This window comes from Amaranthus tricolor, chromosome 16 (genome assembly GCF_026212465.1).
Source record: "Amaranthus tricolor cultivar Red isolate AtriRed21 chromosome 16, ASM2621246v1, whole genome shotgun sequence".
Classification (NCBI taxonomy): domain Eukaryota; kingdom Viridiplantae; phylum Streptophyta; class Magnoliopsida; order Caryophyllales; family Amaranthaceae; genus Amaranthus; species Amaranthus tricolor.
In genome coordinates, this window is record NC_080062.1 from 11091037 (window position 1) to 11112593 (window position 21557).

Below are 21557 nucleotides of genomic sequence, written 5' to 3' on the forward strand. Positions count from 1 at the left end.
ACTTATTTTATTGAAACTGCACATTTATTTTTCATTTAAATAATTTTTAGGATTTTTGTGATATTTAAATTTAAATAAATAAATTAATAATCTAAACTATTATAATAGACGAAAAGAAAGAAAAGTGAAAAAAATAATTAAAATTATTTTATTTTGGTGAATAAAAATATACACCAACTTATTTAATAATAAGTTAATTTTTAAAATACTTTTTTTGGATTTTAATCTTAAGGAAATTAATTATTTATGTACTAAATCTAAACTAAGCTATTAAGAAATTAGTTAAATAAAATTTTATTTTCTAAAAATTTAGATAAATGGGCTAGAATCTATAATAAACCCAATATGTCCTTTTTAAGACATTTTTAGTATTGATTTGTGATGAAACTATTTATTTTATCATTTATAATAAATAGACATTTAATAAATTGATTATTAAGAAGTTAATAAAGCTAATTGAAAAATAATCTATAAATAAATACTAAAGACCCATTTAAGTTTTGATTTAGACTAATAATAAATGATTATTTATATTTAAATTGTTATAAATTTATTTCTATTATATGTTATTGTAATGTTGTAAAAAACGTGGGATGTGTTTTTCGGCACGTAAAATACGGCAAACACAATAAGGTTATTTAACCTGACCTGTGGCTCGAGCACTAAGTTAGGGGTTTTGTTTTACCTCACCCTAACAGGTCCTTACATATGTCAAACAAAGATCATATGTGTTGCATTCATTAAATAAGTAATTGGATTTCACGCCTTAACACTCAAGCAGAAGTGTTAATAAATCACACCCTGGTACTCAAGCAGAAGGACCAGAATTATATATATATAATTCAACACAAAAAAAATGAATCCTCTATATTGCATAAATCATTTTACATAGTACTCATTGAAATGCACATATTTGTATACTTGTATTATGCTGGCAAGTTTTTATACTTGGCTTGTTAGCTGACCGATTCCATTCGGTAGTTCCCTTATAATGTGATCTTCTTAAAGCATCATTCGAGGTCCAATTACATTTGTTGCTTCTAATTGCTACTGCCAAGACTGCCAGCCACCCTACCCTATCCACTAGGGGTGGCACCCCCTCCTACAACCTAGGGGTGGTGGAGCAATCATGAAATCACCAACCCTCCACTTGTTTTTGAAGCCTATAAATAAACAAGAGGAAGAGGGAGCTATCATCTCAGTTTTACCTTTCATCTTGAGTAATTTTTATGTATTCTTCATAGCTTTGCTTTCATTTCAATTAAGAATTAGTATTAGCATAATTTCCCTTTCAATTCAATTAAGTATTTTCACTATCCAAATACAATCTTAACTTCATCCTTTATTGTAATATTTTGCAACTTGGAATTCTTCCTTCAACCATTGATGTACTATTATTGAAGCTTTTGGAAGGTATTACTTTGAATCATCAATTCATCTTGTTCATCCTTAGATTGAGCTGAAAAGAGTAACTTCTACCTTTACTTATGTTGTTTTCAATTCATGTCACTTAGTTATCTTTGATTGTTTACATATATCCATGCTTGTAGTTCTTCAACTTATAGTGCACACATCTCTTTAGGATACTCTAGTTTAATTTATTCATCTATGATTCTTAGCTTGTTTGCATTCTACAATTTCAATATGCGTATGAGTGTGTAGATTGTTTTGGGTTAGGCTAGGCATCATCACCATAAATGTAGTTTGAATTGCTTTCTTTACCTTTGGTTTGGTTGTGTTGTTTATAGTTTAAGATGGATTTTTCTATCATGTTGTAGTGTCGTTGAATTGAGGGCGAAAGTCGATTTTTAACGATAATCTATGCTTAAAAGTTAAGACATCTCCATGAGAATAGGTAGATGCTTTGATTGGAGTATGTGTGCTACATGTCTTAAATTATGCTTAGCTCCATGAGAAAAGATAGTTGAGTATGGTTAGGAAGCTTTTGTTGCTCGAGAGAGAACATTAGTAATTATGATACGTTCTTCCCCATAACAAAATATCCATGACCTTAGGTTAATGTTTAGTAAACACTACTTTGGTGAGAAAGCCTAGCCTATGCCTCTTAGTTTATTGATCATTTTATCCTTGCTTTTAGTTCATTGTATCCATATTTACTTTTATGATTTGTTTTCATTAAGTACTTTAATTGCTTATTTTAATTATTTCTATCTCCAAACATCATATTATACGTTTTCGAACACACTAATCGATCAAGAAACTATTAACTTAACCCCACTCCTTTGATTCGACCCGTACTTGCCGACGTACTACGCTACGCCGTGCACTTGCAGTATTACTATTGAAGGACGTAAAGTCCCAATCAAGTTTTTGGTGCCGATGCCGGGGTGTGGTGACTTTGTTAATTGTTTTTCTTGATTAGTTAGTTCATTGTTCTTTATCATTTTGAGTTGTTTTCATTTTTCTCTTCACTTTGCACTTGACCTCGATTTTTGAATGTAGTGTATGCAAACTAGGTCTCAAGGACAAGAAAATATTGTACCTATAAAAATCCTAAAATTGAGAGCTAAAGGTGAAAGAAACAACGAAAAATGGCGGTAGAACACCCAAAATCCCTTCGGAAATATGCCATGCCTAATGGGAGTTTAGGGTCGAGTATTGTTCAACCAACCATCACAGCCGCAAATTATGAGATCAAACTAGCTTTCTTTCAATTCATTACTCAGAATCAATTTGCCAGCACTGATGGATAATCCAAACGACCACCTAGATGAGTTCGTGAACAAGTATGGCACTGTGAAATATCAGGGGATTTCTGATGAACAAATGAAGCTGATTTGTTTCCCCTACCCACTCCGTGGTGAGGCAAGAGATTGGTTAAGATCTAAAGGGCCAAACAAGTATCGCACGTGGGAGGCATTATCTAAGGCTTTCCTTACTCGATTCTATTCACCAGCCAAAACTGCTAAACTACGTAATGATATCACCTCATTCCGTCAAGATAATGGTGAAGCATTATACGAGGCTTAGGAAAGATATAAAGGTATAAAAAGGAAGTGCCCGCACCATGGAATCCCAAACTTGCTCTTAATTCAGAATTTTTACAATGGTCTTAGGGACGAGAAACAAATTTCAAAAGATGTTGCAGCTAGAGGAACATTGATAGCCAAAACCCCCGAGGTAGCCAAGCAGATAATGGAGGAAATGTCCTCGAACTTCCATTGGAGAGATAAAAGGAATGCCAAGAAAGGTGGAAAATATGAAATGGATACATTACTTGCTATTCAAAATTCTGTCCATGCATTGTCAAGGAAGATGGACCAGTTGAGTGTAGGGAACACACTAAAGGCTTGTGAAGTGTGTGGAATCCAAGGTTATTCCCCATCAGAGTGTGCAGCAGCAGAATCATCATCAAGCCAATAAGTTAATGTAGTGTACAACCAAGGGAAGCCGCCGTTCAATCCATGCTCCAACATTTCTAATGAAGGTTGGAGGCATCATCCCAACTTTTCATATAAAAATCCCAATGCATCATTAAATCCACCATCATATCACCAACCTCTACCAACATATAACCAACAACCCCCAGGGTTTTAAAAACCTCCACCACAAAACTCACCACAAAAATCAAATTTGGAGTCCATGATGGAGAACTTCATCGCCACTCAGTCCAAGATTAATGCTGATACTTCTTATGCCATCCAGCAGATTTAAGCACACAACAAAATCATAGATAATCAGATGGCGCAGCAATTGAGCAACCTCTCCAAACCCAGTGGACAGCTGCCAAGCAACACCGAGAAAATCCCCTCCGGATATGTAAATGCAGTCACACTAAGAAGCGGCACCGCCTATAATCCTACACCCATGGTTGTTGTTGAGAATGAAGAAGAAGAGGTGGTAATAGAGGAAGAAGCACCTGATGAAGGGAAAAAGGAGGAACAACCAACACCTGCCCTAAAGAAGAGAAAGGAGACCATAAACACAACAGGCACTCCTAGATATCAAGATTTTGATGATTTGTACAATCAAGCCTTGGAATACGAACGTATTTTGGAAAAAGAAGACGGGTTTAATAAAAGAAATAATGAAACTAGTGGTGGCGGTGGATAAAAGAAGGCCAAGAATGAGGGGAAGAAGCCGTTTTACACTATAGCAAGGCCGACACAGTGAAAATGTAGGTTATGTGGAAAAGATCATCGAGGCCGAAACTGTAATGGGAAGATTGTATGTTACAAGTGTCACAAGGAGGAACATCTGGCTAATAACTGTAGGGAAACGTTCAATCGAAGCAAAACAACATCGGAAGCTGCAGGTAAAAGAGCATTTGGCAATCAGAGGAATGAGACTAGAGCATCAGTAGGCCTGCATACAATTGGAGATCATTATGATGGCTTACACCAGGAGTTTGAAATTGAAGGTAAAGTAATTTCTGGAAAATTTTCTGTTGGTAATTTAACAACAAATGTTTTGTTTGATTGTGGAGCGGATAGGTCTTTTATTTCTAGTGCTTTTCTCCACATATTTTCTATTTATTTGAAACCTCAAAAATCCCAATTGTGTATCCATTTACCTGATAGTACACCTTTCCTGTGTGATCATATCTTTTATGATTTTCCATTGGAGATTTGTGGGAATCTTTTACCAGCTGACTTAATTCAATTTGATTTGCAAACATTTGATATCATTTTGGGCATGGATTGGTTAGAGACATATTCAGCGGAGATTTTGTGTAAGGGAAAGGTTGTTAGAATAGAAACTCCCGAGGGAAAATGAAATGTATTCGGAAAAACTCAAAATCTCAGCTAGAGACAATTTGTGTAATACCTAGTTGGCAAGAAACCACGATCGTTCAAGAATATTTTGATGTGTTTCCTGAAGAATTACCCGGTATACCTCCAAAAAGAGAAGTAGACTTCCATATTGACCTTATTCTTGATACCACCCCTATTTCTAAAACTCCTTACTGTTTTGCTCCAATTGAATTGGTTAAGCTGAAGAAGCAGCTAGATGAATTGCTGGAAAAGAGTTTCATTCGACCTAGTGTTTCACCATGGGGAGCTCCGGTTCTCTTTGTCAGAAATAAAGATGCGAGTATGAAGCTATGCATTGATTATAGGGAGATCAATAAGATTACCATCAAGAATCGTTATCCATTGCCAAGAATAGACGACCTTTTTTATCAGTTGGGGGGAGCAAGGGTCTTTTCGAAGATAGATTTGAGGTCTGGTTATCATCAATTAAGGATTGCTGAAGAAGATATGCCTAATACTGCATTCAGAACCAGATACGGGCACTATGAGTTTCTAGTAATGCCATTTGGTCTAACGAATGCTCCAGCAGCATTCATGGATCTCATGCAAAGATACTTCTTACCTGGATAAGTTTGTAGTTGTGTTTATTGATGATATATTGGTGTATTCAAAGAATGAAGATTAACATGAGAAGCACTTAAGGATAGTTTTGGAGAAATTGAGAAAGGAGAAACTTTATGGCAAGTTTAGTAAATGTGAATTTTGGTTAAAAAAAAAAAATCTTTCTTAGGGCACGTTGTTTCGAAGGATGGAATTTCTGTTGACCCTGAAAAGATTAGGGCAGTGATGGAGTGGCCGAATCCAAGGAGTGTTACTGAAGTAAGAAGCTTCTTAGGCTTAGCAGGCTATTATAGGAAGTTTGTGGAAAATTTTTCTAAAATTGCCCGACCATTGTTTAAGTTACTTAAAAAGGGAGTTCGATTTCAATAGGGCGAGAAGCATAGTAAGTCACTAGAAGAGCTAAAGAGGAGACTTACGACTGCACCTGTGTTGACCATGCCTGGCTGTGGGAAAGCATTTGAGGTATATTGTGATGCATCGAAGGAAGGTTTGAGATGTGTGCTAATGCAAGAAGGCAAAGTAGTAGCTTATGCGTCAAGGCAGTTAAGGCCACACAAGTTGGATTATCCAGTACACAACATTGAAATAGCAGCCGTAATTTTTGCCCTGAAGTTATGAAGACATTATCTCTATGGAGTACCATGCAAGATCTCTACTGATCATAAAAATTTGAAATATGTCTTCAATCAGAAGGAGCTGAATATGCGACAAAGGCGGTGGCTAGAAATCATTAAAGACTTTGAAGTTAGACATAAATTATCATCCTGGAAAAGCAAACAAAGTGGCAGATGCATTGAGTAGAAGGCTGAGGATATCTGTAAATGCTATAATGACTTGGGAACTATACTGAGAAATCTAGAAGTTAGATCAAGAAATTGTTAATCACTATCAAGTTGTTGAGTATTTGGGTGCAATGACTATACAACCAACTTTGTTCAAAAGAATTATAGAAGCACAACAAGAAGATCCCGAGATAATTGAGTTAATCATTCGAGTTCAAAGAAAAGAGACAAAAGCGTTCGAAGTGGGTGAGAAAGGTGAACTAAGAATGAACGGGAGATTGTGTATACGAGACAATAGATAGCTGAAATAAGAGACTTTGAAAGAAGAACACCAAGGAATGTTTCACTTACACCCTGGTAGAGATAAGATGATTGAAGAATTAAGAAAACAATTTTGGTGGGAAGGTATGAGAAAAGATGTAGCTGAATTGTATCTCGGTGTTTGATTTGCCAAAAGGTGAAATTTGGAAGGCGGATAAGTTCTGGACCTTCAACCACTAGAAATTCCTGAATGGAAATGCGATTCCATATCCATGGATTTTGTAGTTAGATTACCAAGAACGCAACGAGGAAATGACATAATTTGGGTAATAGTTGATAGATTGACCAAAGTTGCAAGATTCCTGCCAATGAAGGAAACATGGTCAGTAAAACAATTGGCTGACGCTTATGTTCGAGAAATTATAAGATTACATGGAGTACCGAGAACCATTGTGTGTGACAGAGACCCAAAATTTTGTCACGATTTTGGGAAAAGTTGCAAGAAGCATTTGGATCTAAACTATGTTTAAGTACCGCATTTCATTCAGCTACTGATGGCCAAACCGAAAGAACCATCCAAACATTAGAGGATCTTTTGAGATGTTGTATTCTTGAATTTGGTGGTTCGTGGGAGCAGAAATTGTCTTTGATAGAGTTTTCATACAACAACAGCTATCAAACTAGCATCAAGATGGCACCAAACGAAGCCTTATACGGGAGAAAATGTCAAGTAATGTTGTGTTGGGATCAGACGGACCGAAATGTGCCTGAAGGACCAGATCTTATCCAAGACTCTATTGATAGCTTGAGGGTGGTGCAAAAGAAAATAAAGGCAGCACAAAGTAGACAAAAGAGTTATGCAGACAACCGTCGTAGAGGTTTGCAATTTGATGAAGGTGATAAAGTGTTTCTAAAGATTTCACCAACAAAAGAAGTCTAACACTTTGGGATAAAAGGGAAATTAAGCCCTAAATTTATCGAACCTTTTGAAATTTTGAAAAGAGTAGGAAAAGTGGCATACGAACTAGCTTTACCCCCGAGTTTAGCTAGAGTTCATAATGTATTCCATGTTTCTCAATTAAGAAAGTATATCCATGACCCATCACATGTGTTAATTCACGAACCCCTCCATATTGATGAAAACCTGACTTATGAAGAAAGACCAATTAGAATTTTGGATCGTCAAGTGAAAGAATAAGGAATAAAAGAATACCTCAAGTTAAAGTGCTATGGTCGAACCATCATGTTGAAGAAGCAACTTGGGAAAGCGAGGATGATATGAAAGAACGCTATCCCCAATTGTTCTTTAAGGTTCAAGTTTTGGGACGAAACTATGTTAAGGGGTAAGCGTTGTAACAAATCTTTTTTTTTCTTAATCTTAAATATGTTGACAAATTCAATAATCGTTTTGTTTTATTATTTCTAATGATGTTCCGAATTTTATTCCAATCGTTCTTAAGTACTTGATTTTTTATTTTATATAATTTATTTCTCTTAGAATAAAATATAAGTTTTTCTTTTTATATTTAGTAATTTCATTTTTTCCCACCTCCCTTGGTTTAATAATTATATTATATTTTAATTATTAAGTCTAGCTAAATTAACTATAATAACTTAATCTTTTTATTTCCTATATTATTTTATGAAAATAATTAATAATAATAATAATAAAATAAAAAAATATCACAGAAATCTTTTGAATTGGCGGAAAAGTAGACTAGGTGGCATGATTTTCATTTTTTTGCCTTATCTTCTAATTACTTACCCATGAAGAAAATTTAAACTAATAAATAAATTATACAAGCTTTAGCTTATATATACTCCAAAAGCTACGTGGGAGAACGGAAGAAATAAAAAAGGAAGAAATCCAAAATTAATTCCTAAAAAAGAAATCTCTAAAATTCCTACAAAAATTCCTAAAAATCCTCAAAATTCCTAATAATAGTTTTTAGTGTTAATTATAGAAATTCAAGGGGAGGAAGCTAAATTTGTGCTAAAAATTCTACAAATAAGGAAATTGATTAATAGTGAAATTATTAAGTTATAAATTCTTACATATATTTGTTTACATAAATTTTATAAGTGTTTATAATATATAAATTAAATTTTCTGTAAATTTTGGTGATTTAATTCATTGTAAATTAATTTATATGATTCCTTCATTTTAATTTCCTAAAACCGCATAATCTGAAATAATTTTAATTAAAATAGTAATATTTTTAAACGAAACTTATTCTGTACATAAATATATATGAGATATAATTTGTGTATTAAAGTAGGATGTAATATGTAAAATTATATTTTAATGATTTAAGTTTTATTTGTTTTTTTTTAAACACTGTTTTTTTATTATTAGTAGTAGACTTCCACTTTAGCATTACTTACCATAATATTATATTAAACCTATATTTAGAAAAGAACAGTCTGTTACTCTTGGTTTAATAATTATATTATATTTTAAAAATTACTTACCATAATAATTTAGGTGAACTTAGAATGAGACTAAGAATGAACATATAGGTCTGTATTGTCTGGTATACACAATCTTATATTATAGCTCTTCTTTATTCTCTGGTAAGTAATTTTTTAAATATAGGTTAAAAAAAGACAATATTATAGGTCTGTTTTTTTTTTTAAATATACAGACAAGTCTTTATTGTCTGGCATACACAATCTTATATTAGTATACTATTTTTTAAACCTATATTTAAAAGAAAATTATTATATTATATTATATTTTAAAAATTACTTACCGTAATATTTTAATGATTTAAGTTTTATTTGTTTTTTTATTTGAAAATAATGTTTTTTTTATTATTAGTAGACTTCCACTTTAGAATTACTTACCATAATATTATATTAAACCTATATTTAGGAAAGAACAGTCTGTTACAGTGGTACTGAGGAAAATGGATTGTACTATGTTGATCAGATGTCTCACCAAAGCTGCATATCGCTTGCACATGGATCGGTCAAACACCAACTCTGGACATGGCATCGTCGACTAGGTCATCCCTCCCTCAGTTATCTAAATCGTCTCTTTCCTTCTGTTGTTGGTTCTAAAATACAATTTAATTGTGAGGCTTTTATTTTGGCTAAGAGTCATAGAGATGGTTATCCCACCAATATTAGTCGAGCTAAAACTCCTTTTGTTCTTATTAATTTTGATGTTTGGAGACCTTCACCTATTTGTAATAATCATGGCTTCTCATATTATGTTACCTTTATTGAAGATTGCACTAGAATGCGCTGGATTTATTTTTTTTAAAAAAAATCTGATGTGTATGATACTTTTGTTTCATTCTATAAAATGGCTCAAACACAATTCCAAACACAATCCAAATGTTTCGATGCAATCCTTTATTTCTCAGCATGGACTTATTCATCAGACTACATACCCTGATACCCCTCAACAAAATGGGATCGCTGAACGAAAAAACATGACTTTACTTGACATGACTCGAGCCATGATGATTAAATCTCGTGTTTCCTCACATTATTAGCCAGAAGCAATTACTACAGCCAACTACCTTTCGAACCGTCTCCCTACAAAAAATACTCATGTTCCTTCTGCACACTCAGTACCACCTCGTGTCTTTGGCTGTGTTGTGTATGTCCATCTTTCGAAACGAAGTAGACATAAACTTAAACCTCGTGCTATTAAGTGTGTTTTTTTGGGATACGGAATTCATCAAAAGCGGTACCGATGTTGTTGGCCTCTTAAGGTTTTGATGATGACTTTACTTTTAAATAAACAAACATATTTTTAGAGATTGTTTTGTAGGTATATATCCGATTTAATGTGAATCGTTGATGAAGCCTATGACTTGATTCGTGGAAGATGTACATGTCTCAAATATCCAAGAAGTTGGGAAATTGCTCTGGAAAACAGTCTGCTGTTCCTAGAGTTAAAGTTCTGACGAATGTTGTAGATGGAGACAGTACGCTGTTCCTCACGATGCAGGTCTGAAGAATAGCATCGACTGAAAAATTGCGAATTAATTATTTTCTGTTTTTAAGTTGATGTAATGGTTTAGAATTAATTTAATTGCTTAAATTAATTAGTAAGTTAATTGGCAAATATATTTTTAGGTTTTCTAAAAATAGCCCAAGACTTTTTCTTAATTAGATTTAGATCTCCTATTTTTTAGGATCTTATGTTTTAAACTCCTATGCTATTTTTAGCATAAGGAAACTAATTTTTCTTTGAGCAAATAACAGCCGGACACGCATAATTCCACCACCTTTTGTTTTGAGAACGTGGGGGTAGTGGAGGTATGTGTGAGATAGTGGACGTTATGCTTATGGTAACTGCTGGCTGTTCCCTCTATAAATAGAAGGGACTTTGCTCGAATCAAAAATCAATCCTTTTAGGATTCAAGAGTGTCCATTAAAGGGAGATCATCTTAAGAAAAATATTTTCAGTTTTCCAATGCCAATTAATTTATTATATTTTTCTTAAGTAATTATTTTAATTCTTATCCTCTAGAGAAGAGAATGGCCTTGTAAAGGGTAATTGAGTGTTTTGTTGTAATTAGACTTATGGGAAGTCTAAGGGAATAGAGAATAGAATCGAGAGAAGAGAAAGAGAAGGAGAGAAGAGAAGAGAAGAGAAGAGAAGAGAAGTGGGCCTAAGTAGAGAAGCTTTGAGTAAAGCGTTTAGAGAATTGAGAAGCTTCAAGTGAAGCAAAACATTGTTTTGTGTAATTGTAACTAATTGCCTTAACATAGTGAGAATTTTGAAATCCCGGGGGGTCGTGGTTTTTCCTTCTTATTAGGCCAAGAAGGTTTCCACGTAAAAATCCTTGTCTCCTTTATTATTTTTCTTTTCGTTTTTAAGTTTAAGTTTTTGTCCTTTACTTAATATAATTCCGCAAAAAATTAGAGGCAAAAATCTTAAACCTACTACACAACAATTCACCCCCCCTCTTGTTGCATTCGATCATCCATTAGTATTTCTACAATTGGTATCAGAGCCCTGTTCCTCATTTAATCAGGAAACCCTGAGAGCAGTATCCTGTTCCCTGGAAAGATGTTGAAGATGAACGAGCGCATGGAAGAGGTAATGTCTTCTATCTCACTCCCTAAACAATTGTCTAAACTCAGTAAGAATAAATTGATTAAGTTGCTCTTGGAGACACATGAAAAATTAGAAAAACAGAATACCAAGTGTGTCCAAATCGAGAAAGACCTCAACTCAAACAAGGATCATATATCCTATCTAAATTCATTTAGAGTAGATGTACAAAACAGATTTTTTAATTTGCTAGATCAGAATGTTGTTTTAAAAGAGACAATTGAGAAATTGAAACAGGAATTTATCTTTCTTAATATTGAAATGAATCAAAATAGATTGTTAGGATTAAGTAAATATGCAAACAACATATCTACTCACATGGTTAGCACTGAATTTCAAAAGTTGAAATCAAAATTAGAATCCTATGAAATTGAAAATGAATATTTGAAAAATAAAATAAACTTAAGAGGAAAAGGGAAAATCAATGAAATTCCCAAATGGATTCTAAATGCTAAAACCAAAAGTAAAGAAGGTCTAGGCTATATGAGGAATGATAAAAAGAAAAAGTTCTATGTAGATCTCCCTAGTAGCAAAATATGTTCCTTCTGTGGTAAAAGTGGACACCTAAAACATCAATGTATAAAGAGGGAACATCATGTCAAAGCAAATAAAAATTATGTCGAACGAATATGGATTAAGAAATGTGATTCAAGTATTGTCGACAAGGAACCCAAGGATGAATGGGTTCCTGCACCTAACCACTAATTTGCTTTGCAGGATCAAGTGAGGGGGAACAACTCATGGTATCTCGACAGTGGGTGTTCCAAGCATATGACGGGTGATAGATCTAAATTTCTCTCACTTGAAGCCTATGATGGGGGAACAGTAACCTTCGGTGACAACATGAAGGGTGAGATAATCGCCAAAGGAAAGGTTGGAAGGTCTAGTTCCCATGCCATTGATAATGTATTTTTAGTCGAGAATTTAAAACACAATTTGTTAAGTATTTCTCAATTTTGCGACAAAGGTAACTCTGTTAAGTTTACTTCTGAACGATGCATAATTTCTAGGAACAGTACAGGAGACCCTGTGCTGGAGGGAATCAGAAAAGGGAACACCTATGTGGTGGACCTGGACACTGTTCCCAGAAACAGTCTAACGTGTTTAAGTGTTATTGAAGAAGACCCACTACTTTGGCACAAGCGATTAGGTCATGCTAGCTTTTCATTGATAAACACATTAAGATCAAAAGACCTAGTTAGAGGATTACCATCAATAAAATTTCTTAAAGAAGAGGTATGTGATCCTTGTGCTAAAGGGAAACAAGTGAGGTCATCCTTTAAATCTAAAAACGTTGTGACTACCACTAGACCATTAGAATTAATTCATATGGATTTATGTGGACCAATGAGAACACAAAGCCGTAGTGGCAAAAAGTATGTGTTTGTAGTTGTTGATGATCACAGTAGATTTACTTGGACATTATTTTTAGCAAGCAAAGATGAAGCGTTTGATGAGTTTGTTTCCTTTGCTAATAAAACGCAAAAATCTACTAATAATCAAATCGTTCACATTAGGTCTGATCATGGAAAAGAGTTTGAAAATTCAAACTTCATGAATTATTGCAATGAACATGGCATAAATCACAATTTTTCCGCACCTAGAACACCACAACAAAATGGTGTGGTAGAAAGAAAAAATAGGACCTTAGAAGAAATGGCAAGGACCATGTTGATTGCTAGTGGTCTACCTAGGAATTTTTGGGCAGAAGCCGTTAATACTGCATGCTATATATTGAATCGTGTTCTTATAAGACCAATCACTTCAAAGACACCTTATGAATTGCTCAAAGGTGTTAAACCAAATATCTCCTATTTTCGTGTGTTTGGAAGCAAATGTTTTATACATGTGAATGGAAAACGAAATATAGGAAAATTTGATGAAAGAAGTGATGAGGCAGTGTTTCTCGGTTATTCATCACAAAGTAAAGCTTACAGAATTTACAATAAGAGAACAATGTGTGTAGAAGAGTCTGTTCACATAATCTTTGATGAAACTAACTTTTCAACAAGTGAACAGGAAACAAGTAACATTAAAATAGGTCTTGCAAACTTGGAAGATGATGATGAAGATGGAATTAAAGTGCAAGATCATGAAACAGCAGATGAACAGATGATACAAGAAGAGGCAGAAGAAACTGACCAAATCCAGGAACTGCCAGCACAACAGGACCAGCAGACTGTTCCCTATCCAGCTGTTCCCACAGAAGAGCAAAACTATCCAGTAGCTGAACAGAATGTTGATCAAGCTGATGAACCAGAACATGATACTGTTCCTACAAGAGAATTTGTGCCCAAACCTTGGAAATATCAAAGTTATCATCCTCTTGATTTGATTATAAGTGATTTGAATAAAGGAACACAAACTAGATCTCAAATGAGAAACTTTTGTGCACACATTGCGTTCCTATCATCACTTGAACCTAAAAATCACGAGGAAGCTTTAAAGGATTCCGATTGGATAGTTGCCATGCAAGATGAATTAAATGAGTTTGAAAGAAATAAAGTGTGGCACTTGGAACCCAAACCGAAAAACAAGAAAGTTATTGGTTTGAAATGGGTATTTCGGAACAAGCTTGATGAGCATGGAATAATTGTTAGAAATAAAGCTAGACTTGTGGTTAAAGGTTATAATCAACAAGAAGGTATTGATTACACTGAGACTTTTGCTCCAGTAGCAAGGTTAGAGGCTATCCGAATCTTAATTTCTTTTGCTGCATTTATGAATTTTAAATTATATCAAATGGATGTGAAATGTGCTTTTTTAAATGGTTATCTTGATGAAGAAGTCTTTGTGGAACAACCCCCAGGTTTTGAGAATACCTCTTGTCCTAATCATGTCTATAAGCTTGATAAAGCTTTATATGGCTTAAAGCAAGCTCCTAGGCAATGGTACGAAAGACTTTCAAAGTTTTTGATTCAAAATAACTTTGTAAGAGGAAAAATCGACAAAACCTTGTTCTTTAAGAATAAAGGTTCTAATATTTTGGTTGTTCAAATTTATGTTGATGATATTATTTTTGGTGCTACTAATGATCTGTTATGTAAAGAATTTGCTAACCTTATGGGTACAGAATTTGAAATGAGCATGATGGGAGAATTAAATTTCTTTCTTGGTTTGCAAATTAAACAAACTGAAAATGGTATTTTTATTCATCAACAAAAATACATCAAAGAACTTCTTAAGAAATATGGACTAAACAATGCTAAAACCAATCATACACCTATGGCTACCAATGTTAGACTAGATGAAGACCTAAATGGAACTAACGTAGATCAAACAATGTATAGAGGCATGATAGGTTCTTTATTGTATCTAACTGCAAGTAGACCTGATATTTCTTTTAGTGTTGGTTTATGTGCTAGATTTCAATCAAGTCCTAAAGAATCACATCTCACGGCAGTAAAGAGAATTTTGAGATATTTGAAGGGAACAGACGACTTGTCCCTATTTTATCCTAAAAGTGATGTTTATGATTTAAAAGGTTTTAGTGATGCAGATTATGCAGGTGATCTTGTTAATAGAAAAAGTACATCAGGTATGGTACAATATCTTGGCTCATGTTTAGTTTCATGGAGTTCCAAGAAACAAAACACAGTTGCATTATTCACTGCAGAAGCTGAATACGTAGCAGCAGCAGCCTGCTGTTCCCAAATGCTTTGGATAAAACAGCAACTTAGAGATTTTGGTATTAAAGTTGAATGCATTCCTATTTATTGTGATAATACTAGTGCCATATGTATATCTAAAGATCCAGTGCATCATTCACGTACTAAACATATACACATTAGACATCATTTTCTAAAGGATAACGTAGAACACAAAAATATTGTATTGAAGCATGTTAACACAAATGAACAAGTTGCAGATATTCTGACCAAACCACTTCCTAGGGAACAATATGAAAAAATGAGATTGGAACTTGGTATGATCAAGCTCCACTAAAGTTAGTTGCATATATTTCCCATTGAAGCATCATGAGAATGAAAAAGTCAGGATCAATCTCAATATTTTGATTGAAAATCAATTATTGCATGGATCAAGTAAACACGTAATAAAGTTTGTACTATGAATGTTTTTACATTTGCATGTTGTTAATTCAAACAGACCAAAGCAATATGTTCATTATTTTCTTCATAATAATTCATAAAATCATAATTAATTTCTTTATTTCCTATTTTATATTTTATTCATATTTCACATTTTTTTTACGGTCAACTTAAATTGAGAGCTTTTGGGAAAACGGTTCTTCTTCATTCAAGTAATGCAAAGCAATAAAGAGATGAGACTTGGAGGAGTAACCGTCACTTCAATAATTTAAAAACCCCTGCTTCACGTCACCTTCCCAAACCTTCTCTCAATCTCTCACTCAAGAACCGTCCTCCTTCTTCCTCAATCCTTCAAAACGCAAAAATGAAAACTCCAAAATCAAGATCAGGAAAGAAAGCACCCACATCCCACCAAACCATCCAGCCTACACCCTTAAACATTGTTCATCCATCCCCATTGCTAAAAGATGCACCATTACCATCACCACCACAAGAAACCTCTGACAACATTCGACCAAAACGCAAATCATTCACACCAAAAAGTGAATCATCATCCCAAACTGCCAAACGTTTGAAGCAAGTTGACCCTAACTGTGCCGAGGAGGTTGCTAAGGAGATGTCTGTTGGATTTGGGGTCGACAAATTCTGGTATGACTCTACTTACTTTCCACAACTTCATAACATTTTGAAATTTCAAGAATGGGAGGTTTTAATGACTGAATATAGTTGTAATTCCATCTTCCCAAACATCATGAGAGAGTTTATTTCAAACTTTTCAAATGACTGTGGTATGTGTTCCAGTGTGGTTAGGAACATTAAAATAGAGTTTAACAGCGCTTTGTTGGCAGAATGGTTTAAAATTTCGAATGTAGGGTTTGATACATACAGTATTGGTGCTAAGATAGTTTTCTCTGGGATAAATGAAAAAACAATCTTTAAGTTTTTAGGGGTTGAACAGAAAAGGGGTAAAATCAGTCACAATGTGTTGTCCCCATTGCATAAATTACTTTATAATGTAGCACGAAGATTCATCTTGCCCCGTAACTCCAAGAGGAGTGAGGTGAGTCTGCGTGATGCAACTCTGATTTACTGCATGGACAATCAAATCAAAATCAATTTTCCATCTTTAATGATATCACATTTATCCGACTGTATAGAGAAAAAGAATGTTGTGGGGTATGGGGGGCTGTTAACTTGGATTTTTCGAAAATTTGAGGTTCCATTGGATGGGCTTGAGTTCCCAATGGGACCAAATATGAAGATTGGTGCACGTTGTTTGAAAAATTTGCATTTGAAAGTAACTGATGAGGGGGTATTAATAAACGAATTAGAAGAAGTAGTTTTTGTTGGTTCTGATGATGAGGAAGTAGAAGAAGAAGAAGTGGTAGAAGAAGAGATTGAAAAAGAAGTAAAAATAAAGAAAGAAAAAGGAATTGAAAAAGAGAAAGAAAAAGAAAAGGAAGAAGAAGAAAAAGAAGAAGAAAAACAAGGGCATGTTCCCAATGAAGCAGAAAACAAGGGGGAACAGGAAGAGGAGACTAAAGTTGAGGGGGAACAAGGAGAAAAGGAAGGAGATTCCAGTGATGAGGAGGTCGTGATTGCTAAGCTGAGGAAGGGTAAAGCCACTCAGAGGAAGAGTAGGAGGCTTGCTTCAAAGGGTAAGGCAGTAAAGGTTGATGATGTTACTTCAAAAACCATTCCTGAGCCTACTTCATATGACCCTCCTTCTCCCAAGCCAACCACTCCACCACCAACTCAAACCTTATCACCACCTCCATCACCCATTCACTTCACACCACCACCATTTCCATCCTCTCCTGGTGTTGGTTGTGCTGACCCTACTCCTACAGCATCTTCTGACTCCATTCTCTCCAAGCTCCTTGATCTACAGTCTCAATTCATTGCATTTCAGGATGAAACTCGTGTCTCGCTTGCTTCTATTGTGGATCAGCTAAACCAAATGGAACAACGCCTTGGTGCCAAGCTGGACACAGTGGAGGTGCAGACTGAGTACATTGATGAAGAGACTGACCCTTGATCCCTCTGCTCAAAAATTTAATGATTTGTTGGCTGTATTACTTAACAAACAATTTCATTTTTTTCCTTGTACCATCTGGGGTACATGGTTGTTGTAACTTTGAACAATTGCTACTTTTCTTTGTTTTTTATTTTCATGGTCTGTGACAATTAACTCGATGCAGGTTTAATCATTGTTCAGAGCACTTGCTTTTATTATTGTTGTTTGTTGTTTTCATCACTAACAAATCTATATGGTTTGTGCTGAGATTTGATAACTCCCAATTCTTTTTGATTGATGTCAAAAGGGGGAAGATTACTGCACAAACTTTGGAGCAGTGAATACACAGTTACATATCTTGTTGATTTATATTGATTCTTATGAATAATATGTGTGCTGCTGTGTTTATGCTAGTTTAGTGATCATCTGTGTTGCTAAGTTTGTTGAAGTTCTCATGAAGTCCTCATGAATATTTGATTCTGTGAAAATACTTAATAAGTTATGTTTATTATTATTATTAGGTTTATTATAGTTTTATTATGTTAGTTTTTATTTATTTTTATTATTATGTTATATTAAGTTTTTATTTATTTTCGTTTAACTTAGTTTATTTCATTTAAGTTTTAAGTTAATTAAATTTTGAAAACTTTTGAAAAATATTTGATATTTTAGAGTAAACTGTTTGTTTATGAATGCTTGGTAAATTATATTCTAACAAGTTGATTTGCTAAGTTAATTAGAGTTACTTTAATCTCTAGTATGCTCTATGAATTTTGTTTTACTCTATTTTACTTAAGTTTGTTTATAAAGTTTGTCATCATCAAAAAGGGGGAATTTGTTGGCCTCTTAAGGTTTTGATGATGACTTTACTTTTAAATAAACAAACATATTTTTAGAGATTGTTTTGTAGGTATATATCCGATTTAATGTGAATCGTTGATGAAGCCTATGACTTGATTCGTGGAAGATGTACATGTCTCAAATATCCAAGAAGTTGGGAAATTGCTCTGGAAAACAGTCTGCTGTTCCTAGAGTTAAAGTTCTGACGAATGTTGTAGATGGAGACAGTACGCTGTTCCTCACGATGCAGGTCTGAAGAATAGCATCGACTGAAAAATTGCGAATTAATTATTTTCTGTTTTTAAGTTGATGTAATGGTTTAGAATTAATTTAATTGCTTAAATTAATTAGTAAGTTAATTGGCAAATATATTTTTAGGTTTTCTAAAAATAGCCCAAGACTTTTTCTTAATTAGATTTAGATCTCCTATTTTTTAGGATCTTATGTTTTAAACTCCTATGCTATTTTTAGCATAAGGAAACTGATTTTTCTTTGAGCAAATAACAGCCGGACACGCATAATTCCACCACCTTTTGTTTTGAGAACGTGGGGGTAGTGGAGGTATGTGTGAGATAGTGGACGTTATGCTTATGGTAACTGCTGGCTGTTCCCTCTATAAATAGAAGGGACTTTGCTCGAATCAAAAATCAATCCTTTTAGGATTCAAGAGTGTCCATTAAAGGGAGATCATCTTAAGAAAAATATTTTCAGTTTTCCAATGCCAATTAATTTATTATATTTTTCTTAAGTAATTATTTTAATTCTTATCCTCTAGAGAAGAGAATGGCCTTGTAAAGGGTAATTGAGTGTTTTGTTGTAATTAGACTTATGGGAAGTCTAAGGGAATAGAGAATAGAATCGAGAGAAGAGAAAGAGAAGGAGAGAAGAGAAGAGAAGAGAAGAGAAGAGAAGTGGGCCTAAGTAGAGAAGCTTTGAGTAAAGCGTTTAGAGAATTGAGAAGCTTCAAGTGAAGCAAAACATTGTTTTGTGTAATTGTAACTAATTGCCTTAACATAGTGAGAATTTTGAAATCCCGGGGGGTCGTGGTTTTTCCTTCTTATTAGGCCAAGAAGGTTTCCACGTAAAAATCCTTGTCTCCTTTATTATTTTTCTTTTCGTTTTTAAGTTTAAGTTTTTGTCCTTTACTTAATATAATTCCGCAAAAAATTAGAGGCAAAAATCTTAAACCTACTACACAACAATTCACCCCCCCTCTTGTTGCATTCGATCATCCATTAGTATTTCTACAGATGTCTCGTTCCGGTCACAAACCATGTATACACCACCATGGATTGTGACTTTGTTGAAACCGAATTTTTCTTCCACCATCTTAGATCTCAGTGGGAGAGTACACTACACAATCTAAGCTGGTTAACATATCCGGTCCTGAAGACTTATTAAAACGAGCAAGTAGGCAAGGCCATTGAGATTATTGATCACATGGTACAGCAAAGTCAGTCATGTACCCTGTCTAAGAATCTTCCAATATAAGACGTATGTGTTTATGAGCCTAAACTTTTTAAGATTACTAACCGCCATGATAAATATGAGTACACAGAAGCAGAAAGTACAATCGAGCCAGTTGTAGTCGAAAGAAATAATGAGCGAGAACAGGATGATAGCCTTGAGGGGGAGAGATATAAACTACCTACTAGAAACACTAGAGGTGTTCCACCTAAACGATACGATGCTGAATATTAGGCACAAAGGTAAAATACCCAATGAATAAACTCAACGAGAAGTGTTTGTCCCAAGTAGCTAAGGTTTACCATACTGCAGTATACTCAAAAAGCATTCCCACTACAACGGAAGAAACACTTAAAAATAAGCATTGGAGGAAAGCTATGGAGGATGAAATTGAAGCTCTTAATCGAAATAAAACCTGGAAAAAACACTCTTCCAAAAGGAAAGAAACCAGTGGGATGGAAATGGGTGTTCAACATAAAATACAAGGCTGATAGGAGTATTGAAAGATACAAGGCAAGTCTTGTGGCTAAAGGGTATACTCAGACATATGGGATAGATTATTCGGAAACATTCTCGCCCATCGCAAACTTTGGTACAATCAGGGTCCTTTTCTCTATTGCAGGAAATAAAGATTGGCCCCTACATCAGTTCGATGTCAAAAATGCTTTCCTACATGGAGAAATCTCAGAAGAGGTTTACATGGAAGCTCCACCAGGTTTCTCAAAAAATTTCTCAACTGGGGAAGGTTGTAGACTACATAAGGCTCTATATAGTTTGAAGCAATCCCCAAGGGTATGGTTTGGAAGATTTACTCTAGCAATGAAGAAATTCTAATACAGACAAAGCAACTCTAATCACACCTTGTTCTTCAAGAAATGTGGCCGACTGATTACATGTCTCATTATTTATGTTGATGATATGATTATCACTGGAGATGATAAAGAGGAGATAGAACAATTGAAGGGAAAACTATTTCGAGAGTTTGAAATTAAGGATGTTGGGAGACTCAAATACTTCTTGGGAATAGAGGTACTTAGATCACAAAAGGGTATCTATATTTCCCAAAGGAAGTACCACTAGTAAAAAATCCTTATCTATATTTTGTTTTTAACCTTATTTGTATCCTATATTGGGGGTTACTAACAAAAGGGTTACAAATAATACATTATTTGTATCATTTGAAAATCAAAGATACAAATAAGTGTTATTTGTATCCTTTGTTTGAACCTTAGATACAAATGACCTTTTTTTAAATTAAAAATAAATATATAATCCTATATATCTATATCGACTAGAGATTAATATAATATATATTTATTGAGGTCATTCGAGGCTATAATATATGATCAAATGTGATCGAAAAGCAGTACTACTATTGCTTGTACAAAATTACATTTACAAATGAGAGTTTTTTTACAAGTGGGTGTACACAAAAAAAGATCAACATTGATTCCTTTCTGATTCTAAAAACTAAAACTGCAGAAACCTTTTGTACATTGTTACAGCTCAGTGCACACATTCTGCGCTTGTGCATAACCTTCGCTAGCAGCCTCGATAGAGTCTTGTTGGGCAACTGTTGCAAATCAAGGTCCACAAATATTTCAAAATTGGGAGTAAATTTTAATCATGGCTTGTTTTATCCAAAGACATCGGCAACATCATACAAGGGCACCTTTCGTGTGGATTAAACCAAGCCATCACTCAATCTTAATTGCAATGTTCATCCTC

The 21557-nt window shown here is 34.3% G+C and overlaps 1 non-coding gene across 1 annotated transcript; it reads right to left on the bottom strand.

The window, feature by feature from the left end:
* Window positions 1-2928: 2928 nt before the first annotated feature.
* Window positions 2929-3035, bottom strand: LOC130803353 (small nucleolar RNA R71). Its single transcript, XR_009039901.1, has one exon. It is a non-coding gene; the product is annotated as a small nucleolar RNA R71 (small nucleolar RNA).
* Between the last annotated feature and the right edge of the window lie 18522 nt (window positions 3036-21557).